Source organism: Phocoena sinus, chromosome 14 (genome assembly GCF_008692025.1).
Source record: "Phocoena sinus isolate mPhoSin1 chromosome 14, mPhoSin1.pri, whole genome shotgun sequence".
Classification (NCBI taxonomy): Eukaryota; Metazoa; Chordata; class Mammalia; order Artiodactyla; family Phocoenidae; genus Phocoena; species Phocoena sinus.
The window spans coordinates 47,879,126-47,896,019 of NC_045776.1; positions in this window are offsets into that span (position 1 = coordinate 47,879,126).

Sequence of the window (16,894 nt, forward strand, 5' to 3'; positions counted from 1 at the left end):
AACTAAAATTGCAATTTTAATAAGCAGAATTTCCTCCAGGACTTTCTTCCTGGAGACTAGTGCATTTGCAAGGTTTAATTGTTCTATAACAGTCCTGTTTCGTAAAAGTTTTTAATTGGTGGTGACAAAAATTACCTTACTCCTTTGACACCTCGTAAGAAGAATAACTTTACCAATAGCTTTCTACCAAGTGTGACACTGCCATATAGACTACATATATTCCAAAGCTGGAAGTTTCATTTTAGCAAAATGTATTATTACGAAGAAATATCATACCATCCCATGAAATTTCAGAAGCAAAATATTACTAAGAAGAGAGCAGGGTGATTATTGATCAACATTTAAAAGTATTTAACTGTGCTAGTTTAGTTGTTTGAGAAGATGCTAGCATTATTCTGTAGAGTTGTGGTGACAGATTGTTTTCGGTTTTGTTTTTAATTTTTTAATGGAATTTTCAGACATACATCAAAGTGGAGAGAATGGTATAAAGATCCACATGTACCAGAAACCTAATTTATGCACTTAGCAACTCATGGCCAATCTTGTGTTGCCTGTACATTCTTTTTTATCTTTTTCCTGATAGAGATGTTTAGTTTCAGAACTTAGATATGATCAGTGCATTTATGTTGAGACTATAATCTTTAACTGTGATAACCTACTGAGAGGTTTTTCATGAGATGGTACATTATAAATAATTATTTGATGTTAAAATACCTGAATGAAAAACCTTGAAATATTCTGAGAGATATCAAATATATTTGGTCTCTGTTAGGGAATACTGATTATTCCCCAATATTCTCCTCTCCTTTTAAAAATAATCCCCAGGTTTTGGGTGGGCACATGGCTGCCTACCCAGTGACTACATTTTACAGCCTCCTTTGCAGCTAGGTGTGGTCATGACTTTAAGTTCAGCCAGTGGGATGTGAGCTGGAGTGATATGTGTAGCTTCTAGATTACATTTTTAAAAGTGTGCTCCATATTCTTTTTTTCATTTCCCAAGGGCTGGCATATGACATATTAGTGGGGAGGTCTGGCCTTCTAGATTAGAAAAATACTCCAGAGAATGGCAGTGCAGCTAGATAGAATGAAAAGTCTCCTGAATGGCCATCCTCATGAATCTCCCTACTGCCTATCTGCTTGGATGTTGACATGAGAGAAGTAACACTTCTGTCACATTAGGCTCTTTGTTACAGCCGCAAACCCCGTACTCTAACGTAGGGTCACGTAGTGGAGGGCCAGTTCATACTACCCTACGACATAGTCTGTCTGGGGTCACAGTTTTTAGGAATGACAGATTAGTGTATTGTGTGTGGAGTGTACTTCATGGTCATTCAGTTCATATTCTTGACTAATGAAATAGGACAGAATCCATTATATTTCCTTTAAGATCATCCTCTGCTTTCCATCACGTGAACTAATTGAATGCTGTATTTATTAACAATGGATTTAGTTAATTTTAAAATACTGGGAAAAATATACATACTATTATTTTTTTGGCATCTTTATAGTTTCTAAGTACTTATTTTGAGAATTACGTTAGGTAGGGCTTTATAAAATCTCTTGGGTTTTTAACTTTATTTTGGCTTCTTCTGCTTTAACTTGTTCTTTGGACTTTTTTCTCTAATGTTTTCTTGATATTTCCTTAGTTTTCTGATTTTCACTATATGAAGTGTGTACATTGATTCTAATTTCCATGCCAACTTTTCTTTTGGGGGAAAAAAAAGATGTATAATAGTAAAAGCATTCTGATTTTACACCTATAGTAGCTCTTATTATTCAGCTTCAGGTCAAATATAAAGAATTTACTATCTACAGGAGGTGTAACTATATTAGCTATGGAAGGATATTTTGGAATAGTGATCGTTTTTCATATACTTTTTCATACACATCAAATTTTTTCACTTTTAAGACTCCTGATATCATGGATCAAAATACTGTTCATGGCTATCAAGGATTTTATCTTCTATTGATATGACTATACTAGGGAGTTATTTCTGTTAATGCTTAGTAAATTAAGAACAAGGAAGTGTGGCTGTGGCTTTCTTTTCGGTCCTAATATTATTCTATCCATAGAAATCCTGTTTCCTGTTCATTAATTTCAGTATTCCATTCTTTTCCAAGATTTTGCTTCACAGCAAGCTTTACTACTTCAAGCTCAACATGTTAGTGCTCAGTCCTCATTCCCACATAAACACAACTATTTTGAGAACATGAACTGATATTAATTACCCCCTTGGCACCAAAAAAAGTCAGGATTTCCTGATGTGGCATGCTAATGTAAAATGCATTACTGCAAACGCTGGCTCCAAGGGGTAATACTCTCTAAATAAACACAGCAATGTTTTTCTTTATTCACGACTCTCAGGCTATTCTGAAAGTCATTCATCCTCCATGCCCCTCCAAAAGCATTTTGAGTTTTAGTAACTTATAACTGGATTTTCATAAGAAGAAACTGAATTCCAAGCTGCAAATCAGTGGCACTTAACTCTTTGGTTCTTTGACATAAAATATACCTAAACGTTCCCATGATTAAATGGCTTTGAACCATAATTTACAGCAGTCTTTGGAAGGTAACAGTTTATGTTTAGTCATTAGTGTCACTAAATATGTCATTTGACTTAAAAGTTTCTTCGGAAATAGAAAATGAACAAGATCAGTCACTCAAGGCCAGAAAGAATGTGTATGGGGTTTTTTATGGTTTGTTTTGGGGTGTGTGAGTATATGTGGGTTTCTGTTTGAACATTCCATGTAGACTTCTGATCAAGAAGGCATAGTTCATGCTTTGATGTACTGTCTCCTAACACACACTAGTACTACTACTACTATTAGATAAAAAAGTGAACCAAAGCAGAGACAGCCAGGCTCAAACAAACTAAGCATCTTGTGGAACCAAAAACAGAATAAAAACGTAAATCGGTGAGTGAGGCTGAAACCATGGACAACCTGGGTTCTGAGTCTAGAAGCAGATAGCGGTACTTAAGAAATTGGTTCCTATGAAGTAGTAGAAACTAGAAATATTACACAGGATTGGATACTGGAGCCAAGTTTAACTGCTTGACATCAGAGGCAGCTAGAATGTGACTCTTCCCAACTGTTCACACATAAAGGCTTGCTGCTGCTGACCACTACCTAGGGCCTCCTTTTGAGGAAGCTAAGCATAATGATGCTAGAAAATACATATTTAGCATCTTAATATGGAGCAGAAGCAAGGTATCCCAAAGCTTGGTAATTAGGTCTAAAATAGTCCTGAAACAATCACTGAAGGGAAAGAAGTCCTCAAAGATTTGGTTCTGGACTCCCTGTAGGGGTCCAGGTGTACAAATGGAAGTACAGGAAGAAGGGTGGGGAAGAGAGAAAAATAAAAATACAACTGAAACCTACTTTAAGCCCATGAACTAAAATTTCAAAATATGTCAGGATCTCTTGGCAGAACATGTATTCCCAGCACATAAAATTAAATTTTGTATACCGGTCTGACATTTTAAAATACGAATGTTTAAGATGCTAAAGGAAATATATCCAGTCACATCATGAAATGGATATGAAATTACAAAACAAAAACATGGAGAAATGAAACATATGTAAAATCTGCTGAGGAATCTTACAAGTAAAAAATACAATCATGAAACAAGCTCAACTGGCGTAAACTGTAGGCTGGACACAATTGAAGAGGAAATTTGTGAATTAGATGACAGTGTGAGAAATTGTCTCATACCCAAAACACAAAGAAAGAAAAACATTGAAATATATATGAATGAAGGAACATTGGCGAGATGTGAAAGTGAATGCAGAGTTTTAATAAGGTAGCTCCAAAAGAAAACAATGGAGGGATTGCTGGAAAAGCTATACATAAATAAAAGCTGACAGTTTTCCACAATTCAGTCTGTTAATACTCAGATTGTTAATTTTCCCTAAATCCAATCAGGACAGAGGAAAATGAATCCATATTCAGATATATTATCATCCTGTTCAAAAAGCAAAACATGTAAAAACTACCTGAGAGAAAAAACACATTACTACCTATAAGGAAATAAAATTTAGACAAGAGAATTATCTGCAACAATCAAAAGATAACAGAGGAGTCAGATACTGAGGGAAAATAAGTCAGCCTAAATGTTACTCCCAGCTAAAACTAGCATTCTTTAGTGAAGGCAAAATAGAAACACTTTCAGACTTACGAAGACCAAGAGAGTTTATCATCCATGGAAGATGTACTTCAGCAAAAAAATAATAATTCAGAAGAAGGTGTGGGATGAAAAAAAGATTACATGAAATTTGTCAAATATTTATTCATAGGAAACACATCACCCTTTTTGGGATGGAAAGGAAAGGTAAAGTTCTACGTGGTAGGTTGGTTGCAGTCATGATCTCAATCCTTTACCCCTCTCTGAGTTCATGCACCTTTGCCATGTGATTTTGCACTTCCTCACTGAAGAGGCAGAGTTAATTTTCTTCCTCCTTGATTCTGAGTTTGGCTATGTTACTTGATTTTGTCAGTGGGACGTTAGCAGATGTAACTTGCAGAGTCCTGTAAAAGCACTGGTGCAGTTCTGCTTCCACTCTATACCTCTAGCTTTGCCACGGAAACCTGCCCAGGATAACCTGCCCAGGAATGTAAGAGACATAAGAGGCAAAGCCAAATCAACATAGACAACACCAGCCAACAACCCTGAACCCCCAGCCAACCAGCCAGCTGACCACAGATGCAAGTCTAGTCCAGACCAGCTAGACCCCACAGGCTCTTAAGCTACGTAAATGTTTTTTGTTGTATGCCCCTGACTGTGTGTGTGTATGTTTCTTTGTTTGGCAGCATTGTTGTAACAATAGGTAGCTGATACAAAAACAAGATACAAGATAGGAAGCAAGTGGTTTTCATGTTCAGGGGAATAGAAAGACTGAAAAACTTTAGACTTTGTTGGAAAATTTTAAGGTGAAATTGTAAGAGTAATGTTAAAAGTGTTAGTATAAAAAATATGAGTCATCATGTTAAAAAGACAAATATATTTTATAAGTTTAAGAGCCAGGAAAGAAGGAGGAAGAGGAAAAAGTGAGGAGAAATAGAGAAAATGTATGAATTCAGTGGAAGGAAGGAATGAAGGAAGAAAAAAGGGCGGGGGGGGGGGAGTGGCAAAAAGCCACAAAAGAATATCATAGAATTAGATATAAATACATCAATCACGATAAGTATAAACAGATTAAGCTTATTTATTAAAAGACATTAGGGACTTTCCTCGCGGTACAACGGTTAAGACTTCGCCTTCCAATGCAGGGGGTGCGTATTCGATCCCTGGTCAGGGAGCTAAGATCCCACATGCCTTGTGGCCAAAAAACAGAAGCAATACTGTAACAAATTCAATAAAGACGTTAAAAAAAAAAGACATTAAATTGAGAAACCCTGCTAAACTCCTATTGAGATATTACTAAAATATAACAAAAAGGTAGAAAGTAAACAGGCATATTGATATCAAAGTAGAATTTATAAGCAAAAGCAATAATAGGAATAAAAAAGGATCTGAAGTTAATCAAATAGGAAAACCACTTAAGATTTAATAACTTTGGAATATATAAAGCAAAAACCGAGAATTACAAGCAAAAATGTAAAACTCCAAAACCATAGTGAAAGGATTTTAATCTCGGCTCAGACAGACAACAATAAGTATAGAGAACGATTGTGTCTAATAGAAATGTAATGTCAGCTCCATATGTAATTAAAATTTTTTCTAGTAGCTACATTTAAAATTATGGAAACAGGAAAACTTAATAATATATTTTATGTAACCCAAACTGCCCCAAATGCTATTTCAAGAGATTCATGAGATGTTTTACATTCTCTTCATAGTGAGTCTTAGAAATCTAGTTTGTATTTCATACTTACAGTACATCATCTGCCACATTTAAAGTGGTCAGTAGCCCCAGCTGGTTAGTGGCTACCATGCTGGATAGTCTTGATGCAGAAAATCTAATAGGTAAATATAAAATCCTATACCTGACAGAGTATACATTTTTTTCAAGTACATCTAATATTTACAAAAATTGACCTTATGCTAATTTACAAAAGTCTGATCAAATTTTAAAGAATCAATATTATAGAAGTCACTATCTGACAACAGTACATGTGCCAGGAGCCTTCAAAATTTATTAATAAACATCTGTAGTTAAAGAGAATATTGCAGTGGAAATTTAAAACATTTAGAACTGAGCTATAATAAAAGCTGTCAATATCAAAAACTCGTGAGGTGTTGATACAACAGTTCTTAGAAGGAAACTGATAGCCTTAAGTACCTTCATGTAAAAACAAAAAAAAAAGGAAAATAAATTCAACTCAGGAATATGGATGAGGAAGCCAAAACTAAATGCAGATAAAACAATATAACTATAAGGAAGAATTTTGAAGGGAATAATAAAGATAAGATCATAAACTAATAAGGCAAAAAATAGAGGATGATCTAAAAGAACCAAATCTGCATTCTTGAAAATAACATAAGGCTATAATCTGACAAAGAAAAAATACTAAGGCACAAGAAGCAGTTTTAGAAAGAGAGGAGTATGATTACAAATGTGTATATTCCAAATAGTTTGCTAAAACTATACTATAAAAAAGCTGTATAGCAAGCCTAATCATAAAATTCTTACATTTGGCATTAATACCACAAAATATGATGGGTGTGATGTGGGATGTGGTCTCTGGCCCCTTTAGGAGCCATGACAAGATTTAACAATCAAACTGAATTCTTTAATCACTTATAGCTCATCTATGAATTTTCCTATTGCCCAAAGGGAGTCATTGTCAGCTCCCCAAAGTGAGAGACTTTGGTTTTATCTACTGCTGGTCACACGGTACGTGGAATAATGCTTAATATGTAATGGGCGTTCCATAAATATTAGTTGAAAGAGTATCAGGAATTTTGGTTATGAATTAGGATGTATGCAGAAATTAAGGAATCATAAATGAAGTGATAAAACAGATGGGTTAAAATAAAAGTCAGGTTTTTAACAGACCCACAGTGCCTTCTCCACAATTCCCCCATCCTGACCTATCCTGAGGTCATCTGGCTGCAAAACCTGGCCTGACTTATGGTGAGGTTATTTATAGTCTGTCTTTATCTGACTCAGATTCTGCTTGAGGTGCCAATGTAAGATACTGTATATGCCCACATGTTGTCCTAAGAGTTTCAGATAAGGGATTGTGAACCTGTTTCAATGTCTATACTTAAGATGTGTAGCAGAAGGATACATTTCATTTTTAAGTAGGCTAGGGGTAGTTGCCTGGTTATGCTGGTGATTTATTAATGAATTATTAGAGTATTGCAATAATTTTGTAGTTATAAAACGGTAAGCAAAGCTAACTTTGTCTTATTTCCCCTTGTTAATAAAAAAAAGTCTCCTTAGGAGAGTCTATTTTTGTGGGAAGAATGACACTGATGACAATATTCCTCACTGGTCTCTGTTATCCTCTATTCTGTGCCCAGAGCTAAACCATTAGGATTCTACAACTTGCTAGGAAAATATGTGCTATTTTGCTCCTTCACCCATACAGCCAACTATATGATACATATAATGATCTTATCATCATGTGTTCCTTCGGCCTCTCCACTTCACATCTCTCTTGTAGCCTTGGCTGCATGGCAATTCTACCTTAACAACGCTCCTTTTATTTCCTCGTGCTTCTCCCCCGCTCTGTATCACCCTCCACAAACATACTGTTACATTCCAAATGGCTTTCCTTACTGCGTAATATTCACTCAACCATGTTCAATCCAGTTGCCTGTTAAACCTGTTTCCTTTATTAACATTTTCTGGCTTCTAAGCATTTCCTCTAGCAGACAGTTCCCTTACATGAGGGGTGATGGGCTTCTGACGTGGCTTTATTATTATTTATAATTTGTCTTCTGTGAAAAATAGATAGCAAGAGCTCCTTGGAGCACCTCGGTTAGCATGGGTGGGATCTGTACACTCATATTTGGGCTGACGCATCAATAAGTTTGCCACAGTGGAGATAGGAAGATGTATGCAAATTCAGGCTGAAAAGGATAAGCCGTATTACATCACTTCAGTTTGGACACTCAGATCTAAGATGAGTCTTAGATTAGATGAAAATAGTATATTCCGCTCTAACTAGGAAGTAGTATTTCTTTCTGAAGATAATTTTATGGAGGAGTCTCAGTAACATAAGGAGGACTGAACTCCTAAAGAGGTAAGCAGAGGGGGGGAGTGGGTGGATACGGAGCATTAGTGAGACAATGTGAGAAATGTCACAGAAACTAAGGAAAGAACATTTTATACAGTAAATGGGTAGCTGTAATCTCTGCATCCAAACATACACCTCCAGCCTTTCTGCGGAGACCGCCTAGCCCTCTGGCAGAACCTTCTCAGGATGCATTCAATGGTTCTGAGGTTCTACTTCTCAAACATAGCCTCCTGCTCTGGCTGTAGACCACTTGAGCCCGCCTCTCACGTGTACTCTTTTTTCCTGGCGTGAGTCAGCCACCAGGCTGCTACATCCCCCAACCGTGTCTAAGGGGGCTAGCACCTTATTTGGAGTGTGTTTTGGTCCTCAGCCTCAAGTAAGGCTAACAGATCCCACTTTAATATATTAGATTTCCAAGCACTCCAGAGTGCTCAGCAAAAATGAATTCTCAGTGGTGCATGAGTGAACAAATGATCCCGTGAATGAATGGGTACTTTTCATTCCTTGTGATCACCTGTTGGCATCATCTCGTACCGCTGACCACCCCGTTTCTTATGTCACTCTTCGCCCTTGCCCTGCCCCTACCGCCCTCTGCTTCCTACCCTTTTTACTCCTTCATAGTTTCTCATCTCCTCCCCATGCTCACTTTTTACTACCTGCCTTTAAACGCTGGTTTCCTCCAGGGTTTCATCCTCACTACTTTGCCTTACCTTCTTATTAAATATATTCATCCTGGAGGAATTTCATCCATATCCCTGGTCTGACGACTATCTGTACACTTAACGTCTCAGCCCGGACCTCTCAACTTCACTTTAAACCAGTGGTGTGCGGCAGCCAGCTTGTGCTACCTCAGGAGAGCCGACTGTTAAATTTTCAGGATTTTATTTATTTTTATTTTTTATTTATTTTGCCGACCCGTATGGCTTGTGGGATCTCAGTTCCCCGACCAGGGATTGAAGCTGGGCCATGGCAGTGAAAGTGCCAAATCCTAACCACGTGACTGCCAGGGAACTACCAATTTTCAGGAATTTTGTAAGCCAGCTGCTAAACCCAGCCTTTATTGTAAATTTATGATAAAATAAATTATAGTAAAAACAGAGGTAGTAAATACTTAAAACTCATTACTTCCTAACAATTTTTCTCCATTTTAAAACTATTAATGCTCTTGAGATTTGGGATGTCTGTTGTATTTGTATATTGAAAGGACTCGATAGTGGTGTATCACTGCACATCTCTTCCAACTCGCATTCAGTGATATCATCTCGGTAACTTGAAAACTGCCACAGTGAGAATATTTATGCCATGGAAATTGGGAAATACTTCAAGTCAGGGCTTAATTTATTGTTTTGTTGATTGTCTAGACTTAAGAAGGTGATTGAGAAAATGTTAATGCAGATTAAGCTTAATAGTGTGTCATGTCTATAGCTGTAACACCAAAAAATTGAGGAGATACTCAAAAATTATTATCCAGTTCAGCAAAGAAATTACTCCTATCATTGATGAACAAGAGAAATTCTGACCCACATCTTCATTGTTTCACTTTCTCTTAAAATAAACAGGGCTTCCCTGGTGGCGCAGTGGTTAAGAATCCGCCTGCCAGTCCAGGAGACACGGGTTCAAGCCCTGGTCTGGGAAGATCCCACATGCTGCGGAGCAGCTAAGCCAGTACGCAACAACTACTGAGCCTGTGCTCTAGAGCCCGTGTGCCACAGCTACTGAAGCCCATGTGCCTAGAGCCCGTGCTCTGCAACGAGAGAAGCCATCGCAATGAGAAGCCCGTGCACTGCAACGAAGAGTAGCCCCCGCTCACCGCAACTAGAGAAAGCCCGTGCACAGCAACAAAAGACCCAACACAGCCTAAATAAATAAATAAATAATAAATAAATTTATAAAAAAAAAAATAAATAAAAAAAAAATAAACATAAATATAGGGCTTCCCTGGTGGCGCAGTGGTTGAGAGTCCGCCTGCCGATGCAGGGGACACGGGTTCGTGCCCTGGTCCGGGAAGATCCCACATGCAGGGAAGCGTCTGGGCCCGTGAGCCATGGCCGCTGAGCCTGCGCGTCCGGAGCCTGTGCTCCGCAACGGGAGAGGCCACAACAGTGAAAGGCCCGCGTACCACAAAAAAAATAAAATAAAATAAACATAAATATAGACCATAACTGCAGTCATTTGTCAATTGCACTTATAGGCTGTCTATGATACAACAAGCACTTGGTAAAAGTCAACAAAAACATTTTGTGAGTATTGATTGGTGGTACGGAATTTACAACAGTGTTACATACGTTATTATTACTTGTAGATTAGGCACCACACATCTTTCATATCAGGAAAATGTATAAAAACTTATGTACGTATGTGTGCATGTATTCCCCCTTCCCCACCAAGAGCCAGTTGTATGTTTACCAGCACATCACTTCTTGAAACCTTCAATATCAATTGCCTACTAAACATTTGAAGTTTAATAATCATAGGCATTTCAGACTTAACATGTCAAAAACAGAACTCATTTTTCTCCTAAAATCTTTTCCTCTTCTGATACTACTCTGCATCTTCTCTATGGGGTAGGGAAGAAAGCTAAGCAAGAGTGTGATCTTGACTGGAAACTAATGTTCAGTCTGATCGTGGAAGGAGGGGCTGCAGCACAAGGTTACCCACCTTGAGGCAGGGGACTGGGCTTTCCCCCTGTGCCAGTTACTCATCGGTTAAGGTCTGCCCACCAGGGGAGTCGGTCATAGCCTTCCAGACTAGGTGTGTCTTGTTGGTGGTCCGAGGGCAGTTCTCCAGGGAAGGCAATAACTGTGAATTTTAAACAACCAGCTCTCAGAGCAGCTGAGGGACAAAAGCACCTGCCAGTAAGCGGATCTGGGCACCGCAGCCTCCACTGTAGTGTGGATCCATGCATAGGTGTAAGGTGGGGAGAGATGGCAGGGAGAAGAGATTGAGACGGGTCCTGGTGAGCGGGCTCTCTCTCTAAGAGCAATCCAAGTTAACTGCTGAGGGTAGGCAGGATCCTGGTGGGGGCAGAGAACTTGACTAGGGTGGGAAGCTTTGGAGCAGCTACTGCATGTAGGCAGTATGAGAGAGGCTGCCCTGGGCAGTGTCAGGATCCAGTTACCATTGGAGACAGCACTGGACCCTGACAGCACTAGCACTCTGCATTGCTATTTAACCATTCCTCAGCAGTCTCAGTGTAGGAGTGCAAGGGCAGGTGGCTGGCTTGACCCAGTGTTGGGATTTTGCTGCGTAAGTGTAATGCAAGCAGAAGAGGGTGAGGCATGAGGATGATGGTGAGAGTTACCGAAGGCTCTTACTACCTTTTGTGAAGGCACAAAGGTACACAATACATTACAGGACGAGACAGTGTGTTCTCACGCAATGACGGAAGTACAAAGTATGGGCAAGATCAGAGAAGAAAGTGAAGCGTTTTCTTAGAGTTAAGGATGTAAATTTTTACAGCTTCAGTAAAGACTTCCACGTGAACGAGACTGCATTTGAACTGCCTCTTGAAGGGCCAGTGGGGAGAAAAACCTCCCTGAGGGAAAATGAAAGGAGATAGTGTAGGAAAAGCATGGAGAAAAAAATGCATGAACACAATCTGGTTAGAGACCTGTGATTTAGAAGTATGGTAAAGCCTGCAACAAGGTACCCACAGTAAGTAAAATCAGGTAGAGTGGTTGGCATCGGCTTTTGTCCTCACTCAGCCCCATTTTCAAAGAGGGGCAGGCCAAGTCTCTTGTACTGGGGCAAGAGGGTGGCAATGGTTTGGGATGGAGACCTGGCCAGGGGAGTGGCAGGTAACCTCATCTTTGGAAGCAGGGTGGTAAAAAGAGTGTGTTGCCACATCCCAGTAGTGTCTTAGACTTATTTCTGTGGCTGTGAAATGGATACCAATTAAGTAGGAGATAACTGGGGTTATTGGCACTGCCTTTGAAATCCTAGCCAGACATGAACCCAGAATTGTAGCTATTGATATTTAAACCAAAAGTAGACACTGTCTAGACTAGTAGACAAACCAGACCTCAACCAAAGCACATTTGGGTTCAGCACCTGACCCAGAACTACTGGTGGCTAGTTAGTTGTGCAGCCTCCACTGACCTTTCATTAACTTTACAGTAACACATTTTGCTCAACTGAATATTTTGGTTTCTGCAAATGGGGGATTTTGGTGGACTGTATATAGGTGGTATGGAGGCCAGAAAAAGTGAAAACCACTAGAACAGGCATTTTTGAGGCCAGAGAAAGTGAAAATAGTTGAAAAGAGGGACTTCCCTGGTGGCGCAGTGGTTAGGAATCCACCTGCCAATGCAGGGGACACGGGTTCGAGCCCTGGTCCAGGAAGATCCCACATGTCACAGACCAACTAAGACCGTGCGCCACAACTACTGAGCCTGCATGCCACAACTACTGAAGTCTGTGCGCCTAGAGCCCATGCTCCACAAGAGAAGCCACCACAACGAGAAGCCCGCGCACTGCAATGAAGAGTAGCCCCTGCTCGCGGCAACTAGAAAAAACCCGTGCACACCGCACAGCAACGAAGACCCAACACAGCCAAAAATAAATAAATAATTTAAAAAAAAAGTTGAAAAGGTTTTTCTGTTGTTGAATACGGCTATGAAAGTAATACATGTTCTTCATACTAATTCAAATAACGTAGGAGTGTGTGAAGAAAAACAAAAGGTAACCATTTTCCTATTGCACCAAAGCAACTCTTTCCTCCTAGTGACGATCACTGGTAAATGTTTGGTATATAAGTTTTCATGCATACGTTAGCACATATGGAATTTACGAGTATATATGAATATGTGCAAAATATTATATGTAATATTCTGGTCTTTAATCTACTACTTTTCAGTCAATACTACATCTTGGATATTTTAACATGATTAGTTTTACCCTAATAGCTACCTAATATTCCATGACATTGAACAAATTCCCCATTGATAAGAATTTAAGTAGATTCTTTTTTATTACTATAAACAATATGATAAGGAACATCCAATATATACTCCTTTTTCTACTTAGTTAATTACTTTAGGTAAGTTCCTAGAAGTTATCAAAGTTATCTATAAGTTCCTAGAATTATTGTGTCAAAGGGTCTGATAATTTTACATACCAGTTAATTAACTAATACACACTGCCAGACTGCCTTCCAAAAATCTGCGTAAGTTTATTTCCCAGTCAACTGTGTACAAGAGTGCTTGTTTCTTTACCCACACAGAATGTTATCACTATTTCTATCTGATGGGTTAAAGTTATATTTTAAGGTTAAAAAACCAATTCTGGTGATAAAAGATGAAAACTGACATTATGACAGTTGATACTGCAAGTGGAAAATATTCTCTCAGTAGCTGAGTTAAAAAATGTCTTTAGTAGTTAACTTTTCTGAGAGCCTGTTGGACATTTTATTGAGTTGATGAAGATGGTTTAGAAATTCTGGGGCTGCTACCTCCACTCCTCATTAGTTTGAAACTCTGCCAAAATTCGTGGAGATGGAATTCACCTCTACGGTTGAAGACAGAATCTTGGTAGAACACTTTTTGAGAGTTTACTTGTGATATACAGAAATGACACTATCAAAACCTTTCAGTACGTGGCGAATGCTTCTCAAAGAAGCTAAGCTCTCCATATTATAGAGCCATTATGAAGTTCTTTAAGTTTAAAAAGAAAAATGCCTTAGACTTTTTATCAGTAAGAAGAGAATTGATTGATGTCAGCCATTAGAATTATATGCCCAAGTGAACATATACACATAGATGGAAAAGAAATTGAACACGTCATCATTTCATAAATATTTTGTTAAAAGTTGTACTTCTGTATCTCAGGTCCACCTTGATCTCTGTCTCTGGACTTCTTTTTTTTTTTTCCAGAGCTTTTTGATATATAACTTTGGAACAAAATTCTACTTGAATTCTTGGGCTCAGTTCTTCATCCTTCCTTGCATTCACATCCTGGCTCCTCATAACACAAAGAGTGTGCTTCCCTGCTCCTTGACTTTGGGCTTGGCAATATTCCTCGCTTTGGCTGGCAGAATAGAGTGGAAGTTTCAGTTCTGAAGTCTGGAACCATGAGAAGGACATGCCCTGGCTAGCTCACGGGTTTAAGGAGAATTAGAGACATGTGGAACAGGCCAGCCTCATATGTGAAATAGAACCAGCCCAAGAACCATGAGAGCAAGTGCTTGTTATATGCTACTCGTTTTTGTGGTTGTCTGTCATGCAGCATTATTTTGGCAATAGCTAACTGATAAATAATGTCTTTTTAAAGTTTTTAGTGTTCCTGTAATGTCTCCACTGATTTTTTAATTTGGCATACTTACCTCGTTTTGTATTTGATGCTTATAGTCTTTATTTCCTACAGGGCTTTCTTAGTCAAATCACAGGCCAAGAGAAAATTCACCCAACTTTGTTCCCTCATATACTGGTAAATATAAAAAAAGCAACCTGAATTTTATTTTCCTTAAATCCCTATTTAATTGTAAATAAACTTTGTCCTTTTAAAATCTTTGCTCAGATCATGAGAGTGAGAAATGGATACAGAAGTTCTTAAAATGTTTCCTTTTTGCATTCAGTTTTCAGAATTCTCTTCATGTCATGCAGGTCTGAAAGGTTAAAAATAACTGTACCTCCAGAGACTACTTCTTGGACTGTATTCTTCCTTGGGAACCTCTAAGCTTTTCCCACCCAAACTGGGTCATCATCCTTACCTAATTTAAAAATCTCTCAGATCCAATGCTCTACAAAAATCAATGAGATCTTTCCCACCAGATAATCCCAGCAGCCACACATGATATTCTCTGGTCTGATTCTGCATGAGTTTGATTTTATATACTCTATTGTAATAATTTATTAACTTGATAAAATCTGCTGACTCCTCATGGAAAATATTCTGTTTATATTTCCTGCAGCTTTCTTTCCATAGCCTTTATTATTGTGTATTTACATGAGAATAGGGCCTTTGTTTTTTAAATGTTCATCTGTGCCTGCTGACTGTCTCCCCTCCCCTGAAGTTACAGCCCTCTGTTTGTGACATACATTGTGCTTTTCATATTGAAAGCACTCAATGAACCCTGAATAATTAATCTTCCTTTCATGTCTGTGAGTTATCTAGGTGAGCTGAGTTAGCCCCATTTTATAGGGAGGGCAACACAGAGAGATATAGAAGGCGGTCACTTGAGGATCTCAGAGTTCAAGTGTTAAGCCCTTGCATCTCTCATACTAGATGAAGCCCCTCTCCTTGGTTATAGTTAGTTCTACTGGGTTACGATCTTGTATATTATGTTATGCTTGCTTTTACTCTGCACATTACTGATGGAAAGATATATCGGTGGGAAAGGAAAGATGAACATCAGGTGACAGAACTTCACAAATAGTCACTCCAAATATTTCTTAAGGGAGCGGTTGCTGCATCATCTGTTGGTCAAGCTGAGGCAGCGGCCTTATGTAAACAGTACCTTTGCATGGCCTGAGAGCCAGGTTCTGACTCTGAGATCTCCTTACCTGTTGTCTGTTCCTGGACCACAACTTAGGAGTCAACTGGCAAATAACAAAGTGAATCATGAATAGAAGATCCAGTATATTTACATTAGTCATTAAATTAGCTTGATTTATTCTGGTTCTTTTGATTGTTATGCCCAGAGCACATTAAGAATTTGCTTACTGATTGGTGATCAAAGGCAGTGATGATTAAAACAGAGTAAAATTTTAAAAGTCTGTGGAGCAGTTTTAACACTCAGTTTGGTTTTTCAGAGAAGAATAAGTCATGCAGTTCTTATAGATCAATGTTCAGGACCATGGGCAATGGGATGGGAGTATCCATGCTTTCCTGCTCCCTGAGATATCCTCCACAACTCTGTATTCCTCTCCCTCACCTCAATAAATTCCTCATAAAATCCTTCAAGAACCTTCTCAAATGCAACAACCTCTAGCTCTCAACCCATAGTTTTTTTTTGAATCTACATTATATTTTGTCTGAAGCTCTCTTATGTAAGCCCGCTGTCTTATCCTCCTGTTGGATTATAAACATCTTGGGGGCAGGGACTATAATTAATTCATCTTCATATTCTCTGAAGGCCTAAATTCCAGTGATATTCTGCTAGTCTTACAATCTGAATAGTGTTCAATTCAATGCTAAACAAACAAAATGAAATACTTAAAATATATATATATATATATATATATATATATATCCCCTTCCCCTAGTTGGGTTAGACTTGGATAGAGAATCTAGTCTCAGAGTAAACTCCATGAGGAAAACCAAACTTTAACAGGGCTAATAACTTTAGCTCTGTTATTGGGAGCTTATCTAAATCAAATCCAGGATCACAGTTTTGGTGAATTCCACAATTTTTATAGCAATCATATAATAGAAACTCCAAAACTTTTTAGTTCAAGTTTTCAAAAGGATCAGGTCTTCTTAGTAAGATATCAAGGACTGTGAAAGAAGCTCTGCTGTGTGCCATCTACAGGAGAAAAACACGATGGGATTTAAGTAGGGGGAGAGCATGTTCTCATGTGTAATCAAGAATTAATTCCACTGATGTTCACCAAATTTTAGGAATCTGGAAATAATATGCCTGTTGGCTATTTATGTTAGAACAGATGTAAAATTAACCGGTCTAGCTAACAGTACCAGGTCTGCCTTGGCCAGTGAAAGATTTTAAAACAGTTTCCCCAAAACAGGAATCATATAAACGTCCTCCAAGTC